The sequence below is a fragment of the Hevea brasiliensis genome, chromosome 10 (genome assembly GCF_030052815.1).
Source record: "Hevea brasiliensis isolate MT/VB/25A 57/8 chromosome 10, ASM3005281v1, whole genome shotgun sequence".
Taxonomy (NCBI): domain Eukaryota; kingdom Viridiplantae; phylum Streptophyta; class Magnoliopsida; order Malpighiales; family Euphorbiaceae; genus Hevea; species Hevea brasiliensis.
In genome coordinates, this window is record NC_079502.1 from 46,248,737 (window position 1) to 46,264,281 (window position 15,545).

A 15,545-nucleotide genomic window follows, 5' to 3' on the forward strand; every position below is an offset into this window, starting at 1 on the left:
CTATTCATTTGGTCATTCTGTAGAAACAGACTGCAGGTCACCGGGATTTGGGCAAGCTTTTGGTCCACTTGGTTTGGTTTTATGGGCATGTTTTCTTCACCAAAGTTGTGCCATTATGTGTCTAGTTTTATGTCCAATTAGCCTTGCACCAATTGAACCTCTACAATTCAAGTTATGGCTGTCCAAACCTGCTGGACTCAAGTCCAATTCTGCAGGTCACTCCATTCTGCAGGTCGCTTTCATGGCAGCCACACCAAACCCAATCCCATCACTCAACACACTTCATTTTTTATTTAAACAGAACTAAATGGTCACTAATTGACTATTAAAACCTATTTTCATCATCACATGGTCACTCCTTCCTTGCCTCCCCCTAACTTTTCAAATCTTGCATTTAACTTGCATTTCATCAATCCACTTAGTAAATACATGTTGTGGGCAGCCATAATAGTCTTTTAACTTCATTAAACTCAACCCAATCAAACCCTAACCATGGCTGCCCAAAATCTAGGATTTCCATCCAAATGGTATTCAATAATTTTTTTCTTTGCAATTCACACTTATTCAAGTCCCTAAACATGTATTCAAAGTAAAAATTTAGGGTTAGGTCACTAACCTTAAAGGAGTGAGCTTTCTAATTTGCTAAAGTTCTTCCTTTCCTTTTCTTTTTGCTCCCAAAAGGATCACTAAGATGATAGAACAATTTTTTGTGTTGGGAAATTTAGGTTTTAATGGATGGAAACCCAAGAAATCAAGCTTGGTAAAGCTTGGTTATGGAGGGCAAAGGGGGAGGCAAGGAAGGAGAGAAGAAGAGCAGATGGTGGTTCACGACTTTTGGATTTCCTTTCTTTCTTTTTCTGCCAAATAAGTCTTTTTAAATACATTGGTGCCATGTGTCAACACTTGATTGGGTTGGAGACTTTTAATGACATCATTATGATGTCATAATTTCAATTTCTTTCATTTTTCCATCCTTTTTTTTGTCTAATTAATTTCAATTAAATTTTTAACAACATTTAATCATATTTTATGTTATATAAATTATTTATTTAACTGAACAAGTTGGCTCAAAAATCATCTCTGAAGACGAAATGACCAAAATGTCCTCCGTTTGGCTTAACGGGCCAAAATTGTCTTTACCGATTGAAAATTTTTTCTAAGTATTTTCTTGGCATTCTAATTCCATAAGAACCTCAATAACCCTTCTCTGGAGTGCCAAAAATTATTTTATAATTTTTCCCCTAGGTCTAGGGCTCCTGGTTGCGAGAACCGCAACTTCTCACTAGGTTACCCATCGCTAGGGCACCAGCTCATTTAACTTGGTTGTATTTTATTTTTAAAATTTTTCCTAAATTTTTCTTTTTAATATTTGAGTTACTTATGGTTCCTCACTTTAGTTTAAATATATTTTTTTTTCCGAACGTTCTAGCTGTCTGGATCGACATCGATCACCGAATAGCTTGATCTGCATTTTGACTAGCTAAAATGAGGATGTTACAACTCTTCCCCTCTAAGAAAAATTTCGTCCTCGAAATTTACCTGATGCAAACAGTTGAGGGAACTGTTGCCTCATTATCTCTTCACTTTCCCAAGTTGCCTCTTCAGTGTTGTGGTGCCTCCAAAGCACTTTCAGCAGTGGAATTTGTTTATTTCTCAGTTCCTTCACTTTCCGAGCTAGGATCTGGATAGGTTCTTCTGTATATGTCCCACTAGTGATATTGTCCGCTCTGGGCCAAAGCCCTCACGGTTTTAAAACGCATCTCTAGGGGTTACGAACCTCCAACTTATAAACCCAGCATCTCTCCCGTGTTTTGCCGATGTGGGATTTGCCTAGGGTGTTACAATCCACCCCCCTTATGGGACTCAGCGTCCTCGCTGAGGTTTGTCCCACCATCGCCCAAGGTTGCACGCGGAGCGGCTCTGATACCACAAATGTAATGGCCCGGCCCACTAGTGATATTGTCCGCTCTGGGCTGAAGCCTTCACGGTTTTAAAATGCATCTCTAAGGGTTACGAACCTCCAACTTATAAACCCAGCATCTCTCCCGTGTTTTGCCGATGTGGGATTTGCTTAGGGTGTTACAAGAATTGTTCAACAACGGCAAAGTCCTTGCAACAACTTAGCGACTCCACTGGGGAAGAATACCAAAGTAACCCTAGTTAGAAGTCCAAAGAGCGAACTTAATTCTGTGTTCTTATGAGTCAGTAATTATGGGGTGTACCTTACAAAATCAAAATTTTTAATATTTGATTATTATTCTCTCTAACCATTTTGTTTGTTTTGATTGTTTTATTTATTACAGTAATCTTGGCCTAAATCCCCTTGAGTAAGGAAGAGGTAAATATGTCCCTTCACACACAAATCGCCTACACAACGTTCTCACACACTTTAGCCCTATACCCGGGCTCTTTTACCCTGTAGGAAGTAGGAGGGAGTTATGTAGTGGTACCCATGGGTTTTTACCCTATTAGTATCTATGAAGACTTCTACTCAGATTGGAATTTATTTCACTTATCGTGATAACTGTGGATTTTTCCCATCATTATCATAATGGTGAAATGGGGCTTTACTGTTTACAGTAGGGACAATTTGAGGACCTGTGGCTTTAGAAAATTAGATCTCAAGTTGAACCGTCACATTAGTCAGAGTCCATGATAAGCCATCCTTGAATGTAGAACCATCAGACTAGATAGTACTTACCTGGTATTACGGTCACCCTATTTTAGGACAAAAGGGACATACTCGCTTTTAGCTTGCTCTAATTATATCTTTAGATTTTTTTTAAATAATATGAGGCTAATTTTGAATCATACTGCCAGGATAATTCTAAACACCTTCCTATTTTGATAGGTGTGTAGATACGATCACGTAAGTAGTATAATTCAAAATTACCTAAATTTATGCTGCTAACCTTTTCTTCTACAGGTATTGAAAAATGGCGTTTGCTGGGGGTAGGGAAAACTTTGAAATGGCATCTTCAAGTCAGCTAGCCAAAAGGGTTTCAAAACAGAAGCAGGGTGCTCGACAAATATTCAAATCAGTGCATGGCTTCGAATCCTTACAGAATGATGAGATAGAAGCAGAAGCCCGTTCATTGCCTCCATTGGATCCTAGTAAAATTGAGATCAAAACAGCCGATTTTGATGACTTATTGAATATTTGGAAATCGTTGTCCAATCATGGCCAGCACAGTTCGAGGAAAAATATGGGAAGATTGCCTCCTTGATACGGGTCAAAGCGTAGGCTCCTGTAATAAAGGCCATGTTGTCTACTTAGAATCCCAGTTATAGAGTTTTTTCTTTCAATGATGTCGACACGATGCCTATGATAGAGGAATATCAAGTGCTGCTGAAAGTCCCTTACATAGCTCAGAATCGTATTTATCTCCATCTTGATCATAAACAGATATGGAAATGGTTCACGCACACTGTAGGAGTCCCAACAGAGGAAGCTAGGATAAAAGAAACCACTAAAGGAAACTCGCATGGGTGGCCTTGGGTCTATATTAAGAAGCAACTAGATCAATACATTTAGAGTGAGAAATGGGATAAGGCTTTATCAATTTTGGCTTTGGGGATTTATGGACTGGTTTTGTTCCCCAGACCTTTGGGAATTGTTACCCATAGTGTCACAGAATTATTTTTGGGCAATGGAAAAATAGAATGTCAATCCAATACTGGCTATTCTTGCCGAGGCCTTCTTAATCTTGACGTATTATCGTCATCAGGGTAAGGGAATCATCAAGTGCTACATTCTGCTATTGTACCTTTGGATCCTCAGTCACATCTGTCTACTGGAAACTAAGGGTTTAACCTGGTACTCTGACCAACTCATTATTAAAAAGATGGTCAAATTAGTAATTCGACAGAGGGATGAACGACAATGGCAAGAGTAGATTCTAAATTTTAATAGTCACAATTACTGTTGGGGGAAATTGTGGACTACGGGCCAACCCATCTTGATTAACTTGAGAGATCATCATTTCATACCATTGATAGGGCTAACCGGATGCATAAGCTATATCCCAGCTATGATAATGAGACAATTCGGCACGACTCAACTTGTCCCTAATACTGACGGATTCCATCAAACTCATTTCTATCATGAACCATGTAGAGAGGATGAATTGAAGGCTTTACACTAATCCTAGGAAGAGGTGACCTTGATGGAACAGTCACCTAAAGGGCCGAGCACAATAGAGGAATATTCCTTATGGAGAAACGGGAGAGACAAGGAATATCACATCTTCAAACTAGCAGGGCCCGAGGAAAGTATGTCTCACCAAGAAGTCTGTTTAGAAAGAGGTGATATCGGATCGAACAGCCCTCTTCAGAATTTGACTGCTAAGAACTAGCAATTGAAAGAGCACATAAAAAGATTTGAAAGTCAAGAACAAGCACTAGAAAGGGAAGCAAGGAGACTTAGAGAGGAGATGATTACTGCCGAAATGGAATATGAAAAGTAAAAAACCCAGTGGGAGAAGGAGAAGGCTTTGCTCTAAAGCACGATAAAGGAGAAGGAAAAGCTAAACGACAAATTACAAGAAAAGCTGGAGTATCATGAGATATTGGTGGAAGAGTACCAACAAGAAAACAAGAGGAGGAAGCATGAACTTAAAAATCAGGCACAACTAATCAGTGATATCTCAAAGGAGTGCACCAAAGAAAGAAGGGAAAAAGACAGATAAGCCGCCCTCTACCAAGAATTGCGAGAGAATGTCGACCGGTTAGAAAAGATGATAGCACAAGGGAAACAAGAACTGCTGCCTGAATCCAAATATGCTTTAAAGACATTCAACCCTGCGAGACAAGAAACGAGATTGTATGAGTATCTTAAAAGATGTCATTGTACTTTAATGAGCCTTCCTGAGCCTAGGCAATAGCAAATATGCTTTATAAATAATAAAACTATGTTCCAGGACCTTCAAACTTATGAATGAATAGTGCAACTCCTGTGGGATATATCCTCGTTAGAGCTATGCGAAAAGACATATGCGTTATGTGAACATGTATCATAATCACGCATACGCCTCGTCATTCACAGTTGGACTATCGAATGATGCCATTGTGAAGGATAATGTAATCTACCCTCGGCAGACACCATTTTCGGCAATTGTTTGCCACAGTATCCTTTGACAAGCCAAAATGTTAGCCACAGTAATTTTTTTTTTTAAACTAATAATGCAACTTTCTACAGGAAACCAATATTGCTCCCAAAGCAAATCCGATCCAGCAACCGGTTATACCAAAAAAGGTTTACTTAACAAGATCCTAAGCAAAAAAGATAATGGAAGAGCAAGAAAAAGTGCAAAACCTACAGGGGAAAGTCTCAGAATTAAGGGAACAGATCTCAGAATTAATGAAGATGATGAGAGAAATGTCCCAGAATAAAGAAACCACCCGGCCAGCATTGGAACCAAGTTTACCAGTAATTTCCCCCACCCATAACAACAGTTGATACTCATGCCCAAAAACTTCATGATCAAGCCTCGACTTCTTTTACCTTTCAAACTCCCATCCCTGATCCAACAATCACCTTTAATCCAACATTCCCTGTAACACCCCTCACCCGACTACAGTGTAGCCGAGCAAAGTGTGCTACATTCGGTGCCGGAGCACCCTATCTTATCTTACTTTATTCCTTCCATATTTTGATCTCGTTATATTTTAATATTAATTATTCTTCGACGGAGAAACCAGCAGAGTTTCCCCTATTTTATTACCAGTTGACGTAATTTACTATTTACCTGTTTGAAAGTTTCAATAATATTTTACAAATAAAATCTCATCAATTATTTCATAACCATCTCATAATTCACATCTCATTCATATATCTTAATTTCATATTCATTTCCATGCATTATCTATATATTTCAAATCTGTCTTCGAATCCATACAATCTCATTCATGCTCAAATCACATAAGTAAAATTTTCAAATTTCTTTAATTTACATAATTTCATAATTTGCATGATATATAAATTAATTACATATGAAAAAGCTAATTTATTAAATTACATTACATTTCTATTAATTACCTGCTCATAATCTACATTATAATACAATATCTAGCATTTTATACTAAATACAAAATATGATCTATATGGGCCCTATCTACATGCATTGCTGAGGAGGTGATAACCTTGAATACTTCAGGCACTTCTGCAATCTGGACTCCAAAAATCTTAGTCAAAGTACCTGCGCGAGGAAACAAATCCATCACGCTAAGCATTGCTGCTTACTGGTGCAATAATAGAATAAGAAAATAAAATATACAAATAAAGAAAGAACGAAGCATAATTTGAATATTTAAGAATCAATTTAATTTAACACAATGTGTCTAATATTAATTATCTTTTGTTCTCATTTGTTTCGCTTTGGAAGCGTTTAATTCCGAAATTCACAGGGATAATGTACAACATACAGAATTAATAAAAATACTCAGTTTATATTTATATGGCAATAGAAGGTACATTTAAAATATTTAGTTAAGTTATACCTATTTTTGCAACTCTTTTATCATTTTACTTAATAATTTTTATGTGGTTTGGATCATTTCATAATTATAACTAATTCTTTTGAAGTCTTATTAACTCATTTATTTGATTTCTAATATTTTTAATTACTAATAGTCTTAATTTATTTTAATAAATTACACTACCCAAGTGACCTACGACAGGCTGACTAAACTGGATAACGGGTCGTTGGCTCTGGGCACCACGGTGCCTTGGGCCGTCATACCATGGGACGCAGAACGTCAACCACGTATGCAGTCAGTATGGCTAAAAAGCCATGATAACACATAATTGGGCATAAAAGCCATGAATGTTGGCATAAGAGCCATGAATGCAGGCATAAAGCTATGAATACAGGCATAAAGCCTTTCGCAGTACTGCTAAAACAATACCCTATTGGCATGCCAAACTATCCAATCTGATACACATGTCTAGGCAATACAAGGGCACATAATATCATTAAATATTAATATATTATATTTTATGACTTCATTATTTCATGATAAATTTCGATTATAATTCATACATTCATTTGATCATTTATATGATCACAATTCACATCAATTATCCTTTTATACCATTGTACTCAAAACATTTTTCTTTTCTCATTTATACATTCAAGAATCTACTTATGTAATTACAATTTTTATATTTCAAGTTGAGTTATTAATATGTTATGAATTCCATTTGTGATGGGCATATAAGCCCTAACTAATTATTCACATCAATTTGGTGACTTTTTTTTCATGTTTCAAGTAATCCATAAATATTTCATGGATTTCAAATTTATGGCCTTAATTTCTTTTTAACAATTTTGACTAGGATTCATAGTCCACATTTGTCATACAATTCTAAGCATTTAAGCTTAGAATTGGTTCTAGGTCTTCATCTTAATTTACTAATCATTTTGATTACTATTCACCTTACTAGTCAACCAAAATGTTGACTTTTTTATAATTAATGGATATATTAATTCTAATTACACCAAGATCCCATATTTTGAGTTTTATATTTGCTAGTATTAATTGCCAATTGCAATTTAAAGTCCCATAGATGCATTTCTAATTTCAAATTTTGAATTTTCAAGTTTTGGTGTCACTATTCACCTTATTGGTCAACAAAAATGTTGACTTTTGGATAGAAAATAGGTACATTGGTTTTAACACACCCAACATACCACATTTTGCATTGAAAACTTGTTGGCGTTAAGCATTAATACCATTTCTAAACTTAAACCAAGGGAAGCAGAATTTTCAGTTTTTGAAGCCTAACTTTACTGTTCCATTAAGCACTGTTGCAGTGGGAATTTGAGGAAATGGTAAACATGAAAGTTGTTCCTTATTTTGTCTAGTTGAATTTCTTTTTTTAAATCACTCCATTTGAAGTTTTGTAGCTCCAGTTATGGTCCAAAAACCACAGCTGGCCGGATTGGAAAAACTGCAAAATTACCAAATCTACAGTACCATGAACAGTGACTGCCACTGACTTGTTGGATAGGTTCTGGTCATAACTTGGGGTAGATTTCTTCATGAAAGTTGTTTGTCTATGTCTTATTGTTTCTGTAAAAATTTCAGGTCAATTGACCATATCTACAGTGAGTTATGGCCAAATGAACAGTTACTGTTCATTTGGTCATTTCTGCAGGTGCTATTGCAGGGTATCCGGATTGGGGCCAACTTTTGGTCCACTTGCTTTGGTCTTTTGGGCATGGTTTCTTCAGAAAAATTGTACCATTATAAGTCTAGTTTCATGTCCAATTGGCCAAACACAAATTGGACTACACAGCCAAAGTTATGGCTGTCTAAATGGGCTGGAATCACAGCCTCATTGCTGCTGTCTCTAGGCAGCCTTCCCATTTCAATTTGCTATACATTAGCTCACTTCAAATTATGATTAACTTGCCTCAAATGGTCACTAATTGACCATTAGAATGTCCATTAATCATTTCATAAGCCAAAGTCCAATTTTTCACTCCCAAAACCCTAATTTTCCCTTTCAATTCACCCATACACCTAGTTAAGCACTTTCATTCATTCTATATGTGTATATACACCTTAAACATAATCTCTAATTCATTTTAAGTCCATTAAAACCATCAAAAACACTCCATCATTGTTCCTTCCTTAGGGCTGCCGAAATTCATGGTGGACATACACATATATTTGGTTCATTTAATTCACAAATTCTTACTCAATTCAAGTCACTAACATGGAAATAAAGAGCTTAAGGTGTATAAGTGCACTAACCTCTTGTAGGGCAGAATTTTCCAAGCTCAAACTTCACTTTCCTTCCTTTTCTAGGCTGCCAAACACTTCCCCAAGAGGTATGGACAAGTTTTAATGAAAGGTGTCTAGGGTTTTATAGTGGAAATTCATGGGAAAATGGAAGTGATGCAAGAAATTTTTATGGAGGGCTATGGAAGAGAGGTCACGTTTTGAGGAAGAAGAAGAAGAAGATGACCAGAATTTTTGGTCAATTTTGTATCTTTTAAATGTTTTAAGAATGCTTGTAAACTTGTGATTGGTTGGGAGTAAGATAATGACATCATGTGATGTCATTATCCCTAATTTTCTTTATTTTTCTTTTCTTTTCTTTTCTACTAACTTTAAATTAATTTTTCATCAACCTTAATTCATATTTTATGTCATAATAATTATTTACTCAATTGGACAAGTCGGCCAAAAATCATCACTGAAGGAAAAATGACCAAAATGCCCTCCGTTTGGCTTAACGGGTCAAAATTGTCTGTACCGATTGAAAATTTTTTCTAAATATTTTTTTGGCATTCTAATGCCATAGGAACCTCAATGACCCTTCTCTGGAGTCCCAAAAATTATTTTATGAATTTTTCCCTGGGTCTAGGGCTCCTCGTTGCGAGAACCGCAACTTCACTCTGGTTACCCATCGCTTGGGCACCGGCTCGTTTAACTTGGTTGTATTTTATTTCAAAAATTTTTCCTAAATTTTTCTTATTAATATTTGAGTTAATTATGGTTCCTGACTTTAGTTTAAATATTTTTCCAGACGTTCTAGCTCTCCGGACCGACACCGGTCATCGGAAAAGTAGAATGTACGGAGTTGCTACCGAGAGGGTGTTACATTCCCTAGCAGCAAAATTCCCATCTCTTACCACCAAGCTGTTCCGAATGTGGAGTTTCATCCTTCAATACCAATCCCTTCAGTTTCTTCTGCAACTAATTTTCCAACTGGGGGAATGGCTCATGCAGTAGGAAGGGAGAGTAGAGAAAGAGAAAATGAGAAGTTATCTGCTCTCGAAGAAAGATTAAGAGCTATTGAAGGATTAAATATGTACGGTTCAGTCAAAATGTAGTCACTAAGATTAGTTCCGGATGTGGTTGTCCCACTAAAATTTAAAGTCCCGAAATATGACAAATGCAGCAGAAACTCAGACACGCGCATCCACTTAGCCACTTATATAGCTAAGATGTCCGCTCTCACAGAAGATGACAGACTCTTGGTACACTTCTTCCATGAAAGTCTCACAGGGGTAGCCTTACGTTGGTGCATACCATTGGATAGGAGTAGATTACGCTCTAGAAAGATTTGGCTGATGTTTTCCTTAAGCAATACAAATTCAATTTTGATGTTGCTCCCACAAGGAGAGACCTCCAGAACCTAGAGCAAAAGGAAAGGGAAAGCTTTAAGGAGTATGCCCAGAGATGGAGAGAAAAGGTGGCTGAAGTATAGCCTCTGGTGATGGAAAATGAACTGTGCTCTCTATTCATTGAGACATTCAAGGCCCCATACTTCAATTTAATGATTGGGAATACTTCTAATAGTTTTTTTGATATCATCCAGACTAGAGAGAGGATTGAAGCAAACCTTCGATTAGGAAGGTTACAAGAAGTAGTTGCGGAGGGTTCCATCAAAAAGCCTAATAGTTTCAGGAAGAGGAAGGAAGGGGATGTCCACTCCATTTCGAGACAAACTCACTTACCACCACAAAACAATTTTCGCCCATACACCTCAGACCAAAATCCATATCCTCCAGCCCAAAACCCAAAGGTAGTGAATGTTCCTCCCCCTTCCCCAAACTATCCTCGCCCTCAATATCCTTCCCAAACCGCCTACAATCCCAGACCTTCTGATCAAAATACTCCTTTCAGACCACCTGCTACTTAACCTGGCCCAAGACCATCAAGAAATTCTGATCCACCATTATCGCTCCCCCTCAGTGAAATTTACTGTTATCTGTTAGGTATCAATCAGTTAGTGCCCATCCCACTAGACCCCATCCAGCCACCATATCCCAGGTGGTATGATCCCAATAACAATTGTGAATACCACAGCAGCGCTATAGGGCATTCAACGGATAATTGCGAAGCTCTTCGAGGAAGGGTGTAATCCCTAATTAGGAATGGATGGCTGAAGATTGAAGGAAATGGCTCGACTCCTAATGTCACTTCGAACCCATTACCCCACCATGATAACAGCAAAGGGAATGGTGTAAATGTGATAGAATCCCAGGATGAAGGCTTGGTTACGGAGTTGGATCTATTAGTCCCTTACTTTTATGAGATTCTCATGATGTCGATGTCGGAAGGGTATTTACATCCATATAGGCGCGAAACTAGAAATGATTTATCGGGCTCAAGATGCCCTTATCATGGAGCAACCAATCATGAACTATAGGCCTGTGATGAATTTAAGGAAGAAATCCAGAGGATAATATCGCTTAAAATCTTAAGGTGCCGATCGAGACCAAAAGAAGAAGAGGAAGTGAACACTGCCCTTTATGGCAAAGGCACCACGAGATCTACTCTAAAAATGTCTTTTTCTGTTCCCATCCCATCAACACCGCCAACTCCACCTCAGACAATTATACGTACCCCACCACAGCTGCCTGTTACCAATACCCGTGCTATGCCTTGGAATTATAATTTCCAAGTTTATACGCAGAGTGCATCCAGCAGTACTTCGGTCCCTACCCTTAATCATACCTACACTCAACCGATTACTGCCTCTAAACCATGTTTCACTCCTCATGCTCACTTCAAAATGACCTATGCAGGTCCCTCCAATGACTCTGCTCCCCAATTCACATCAGAACTTGCCCTAATAAATGACTCTCAAAATCCATAAGTAGAATTAATTACTATAAGTGGGAGGTGTTATGGCACTGAGGAAAAGAAAAGTAAAGGGAAAGCAGATGTAGGAGAGCCAACTGAGACTGAGGAGAAAATGGGAAAAGTAGTGGAGAAGGGGGAATCCAGTGGGAGGAAGGAAGAAGATGAACAACTGTTATAAATCATGAAGTAGAGTGAATACGATGTAATTGAACAATTAAAGAAGACACCTGCTCGGATCTCCTTACTGTCATTAATACTGAGCTTGGAAGTGCATCGCCATGCCTTACAAAAGTTTTTGGACCAGGCCTTTGTAAGCCCAGACATCACACTGGGGCAATTTGAAAAGATAGTTGGACAAATTCAGGCATCCAATTTTGTCACTTTCTCAGAGGATGAAATAGACCCGGCTGGCTTGAAGCACACCAAGGCTCTATATGTGATCGTCAAGTGTAAAAGTTGTTTAGTTGCTAAAGTTTTGATTGAAAATGGCTCAGCACTTAATATCTTGCCAAATGCAACCCTGGTAAGACTCCTGATAAACCCGTCTAGAATAAGCCAAAGCTGCATAATTGTGAGGGCGTTTGATGGCACGAAGAGAGATGTGTTAGGGGACATTGATTTGCCGCTTCAAATAGGGGCATGTACTTTCAACATAACATTCCAAGTAATGGATATTGAATCAGAATACACGATGCTATTGGGAAGGCTTTGGATCCATTTGGCAAATATAGTGCCTTCAACTCTACACCAGAGGATCAAATATGTCATGAATGGCAAGATCATTACAGTTAGAGGAGAAGAAGCTATGCTGGTCACCAAGCCACAATCAGTCCCTAATGTGGAAACGACCGAACGATCTCTAAAAAGCTCATTTCAAGCTTTAGAGCTACAAGGGACTATTCTGGGAGATGGGGGAGCTGCAGCCATGGTTGCAAAGGTAATGCTGAAAAATGGCTATGAAAAGGGCAAGGGATTGGCTGTCACCGTGCAAGGAATTGTTGAACCATTGTCAGCCGCTAGAAGGAATGGACGCTCAGAACTAGGATATGATGAGGATGCTTTAGCTGATGGAAGATTTCGAATGAGAAGTCTACTCAGGGATTAGAGATTGGATAAACCTCTTAAAATGAAGAAAAATGTCCCAAAGATCTTAGATGTTTTCACCAGACCGATCATCGAGAACTTGAAAGAAGATGATGAAAAATCTCCCTCAAAAACATCTATCAATGTTCTACACCTAGATGTTATGTCCGAAATACTGATTTCGCTAGCCACAGAGGAATAAGGGCTTGACAATTGGGAAGCTGAAGATATCCCTTTGCTTTATTTTGAGTAAAGTATACTTTGTTACTAACACTTAATTACATTGTCCATAGTGTCAAGTGTAATTCTATAAATGGACCTCTTTTTATGATTAAGCAATTAACAAATTAATAGCACATTTTCTCAAACTCAATGTCAATATTTTCTTTTAAAATTGCATTGCAAAAATTCATTCTTTAATATAATCCACTTTCACTTCCCCAGGACCATTGACCAACCCCTCCATAATAATCCAATCAACTTTGAAATCCCTTATGTTAACTTTGAGAGTCCCATAATCACCATTGATTCAAGTGACCCTAAAAAAGAGCCTATGAAAGAGCCGGAAGAGGTAGATGAACCCACTCTAGTGCCCTGTGGAGATGAAATGAATACTGTGAATTTGGGGACAAAAGAAAATCAAAGGGAACTTAGAATCGTGAATACTGAAGAACTAGAAGACATGATTCAACTACTAAAGGAATTCATCAACGTATTCACTTGGGGCTATGATGACATGCCAGGATTAGATCCTCAGATAGTCATGCATAAGATTCCCTTGATCCCTGGAACAGTCCCAGTTAAATAAAAGTTGAGAAAAATGAACCCCGACACCCTGCTCACAGTCAGGATGAGGTCAAAAAGCAATATGATACTGGATTCTTAGAAGTAGTAAAATACCCGAAATGGTTGGCTAATGTTGTCCCCGTGATGAAGAAAGATGGTAGAGTGAGAGTATGCATTGACTATAGGGATCTCAATAAAGCAAGTCTGAAAGATGATTTCCCTCTCCCGCATATAGATGTGCTGGTAGACAATACCACAGGATTGAGGAGGTGTTCATGTGTTAACGGAGCCTCAGGGTATAACCAAATTTTGATGGACAATGATGACAAAGAAAAGACTGCTTTTATCACCCAGTGGGGAGTCTTCTGCTACTTGGTGATACCCTTTGGGCTAAAGAATGCAAGGGCTACTTACCAACATGCCATGATCATGTTATTTCATAACATGATGCATAAAGAAGTAGAAGTTTATGAGGATGAGATGATCATTAAATCCAAGGGAACTGAAAGCCATGTGCAGGTATTAAGAAAAGTGTTCGAAAGGCTCAGGAAATATTAGTTGAAGTTAAACCCGGCTAAATGTGTGTTTGGAGCAAAATCGGGAAAGCTGTTGGGATTTATAGTAAGTGAGAAGGGAATTGAAGTAGATCCGGACAAAATTCGAGCCATCCAAGAAATGCCCTCTGCAAAAACAAAAAGGGATGTGCATAGTTTCGTGGGAAAGTTGAACTACATCTCGAGGTTCATTTCCAACCTCACCGCCAAGGCTGAACCCATTTTCAAGTTACTTAGAAAGAATAATACTGCCAAATGGGACCAAGCTTGTTAAGAGACTTTTGAAAGGATTAAGCAATACTTGTCAAATCCGTCAGTGCTGATTCCTCCATTAACGGGTAGGCCATTAATTCTATAAATGGCAGTTCAGTAGAGCTCGATGGATTGTGTTATGAGACAGCATGATGATACCGGGAGGAAAGAAAGAGCCATTTACTATTTGAGCAAGAAATTCAATGACTGCGAGTCGAGATACTCATCTCTAGAGAAGACCTATTGTGTGTTGGCTTAGATAGCGAATCGGCTCAAACATTACATGTTGAATCATAAGACATGGCTTATCTCCAGGATGGATCCCATCAAGTATGTATTTGAAAGCCCTTTCATACCTAGAAGATTAGCAAAATTGCAGGTCATACTTTCTCAGTACGATATAGTCTATATGATAAGAAAGGCAGTGAAAGGGAGTGTGATAGCTAACCTCTTGGTTGAGAACCTAATCAATGATTATGAAGCCCTGGATTTTGAATTCACAGACAAATATATTAACACAGTGAGCAATGATGCTGAATGCCCAAATGACGTGTGGGAAATGTATTTTGATGGAGCCATTAATTTAACTAGTAATGGGATTGGAGCAGTACTTGTTGCCCCAGATGGGAGACATTTCCCAATAGCCGTTAAACTAAGGTTCAGCTGCACAAATAATGTAGTGGAGTATAAAGCCTGTGTGAGCAGTTCACAGGTAGCCATTGAAATGAAGATAAAGAAATTAAAGGTGTATGGGGATTCAGCTTTGATCATTTACCAAGTCAAAGGAGAATGGCAGACTGAAGACCTGAAACTGATCCCATATCAAAAATATCTCCTAAAACTAATCAAGGAATTTGAGGAGATCTCTTTCACTCACCTAAGTCGGGACAAGAACCAATTTGCTGATGCCTTAGCTACCCTAGAAGTGATGACTCAGTTGGAGGAAGGTCAAATAACGCAGTTATTGCAAATCAGAGCAAGAAGTGAGCCAGCATACTGCTTTATGATTGAAGAAGAAACAGATGGCAAGCCCTGGTATCATGATGTCCAGGTTTATATAAAAAATAAGGAATATCCTCTTGGGGCAAGCAAGAATGAAAGGAGAATGATAAGAAGATTAGTAATGGGATACTTCCCTAATGGAGAAGTCTTATACAAGAGAAGCTCCAATGGTGAATTATTGAGGTGTGTGAATGCCAAAGCAGCAAGAAGAATTCTATTCGAAACTCGCGAGAGAAACTGCACTACTCATAGCAATGGGTATAT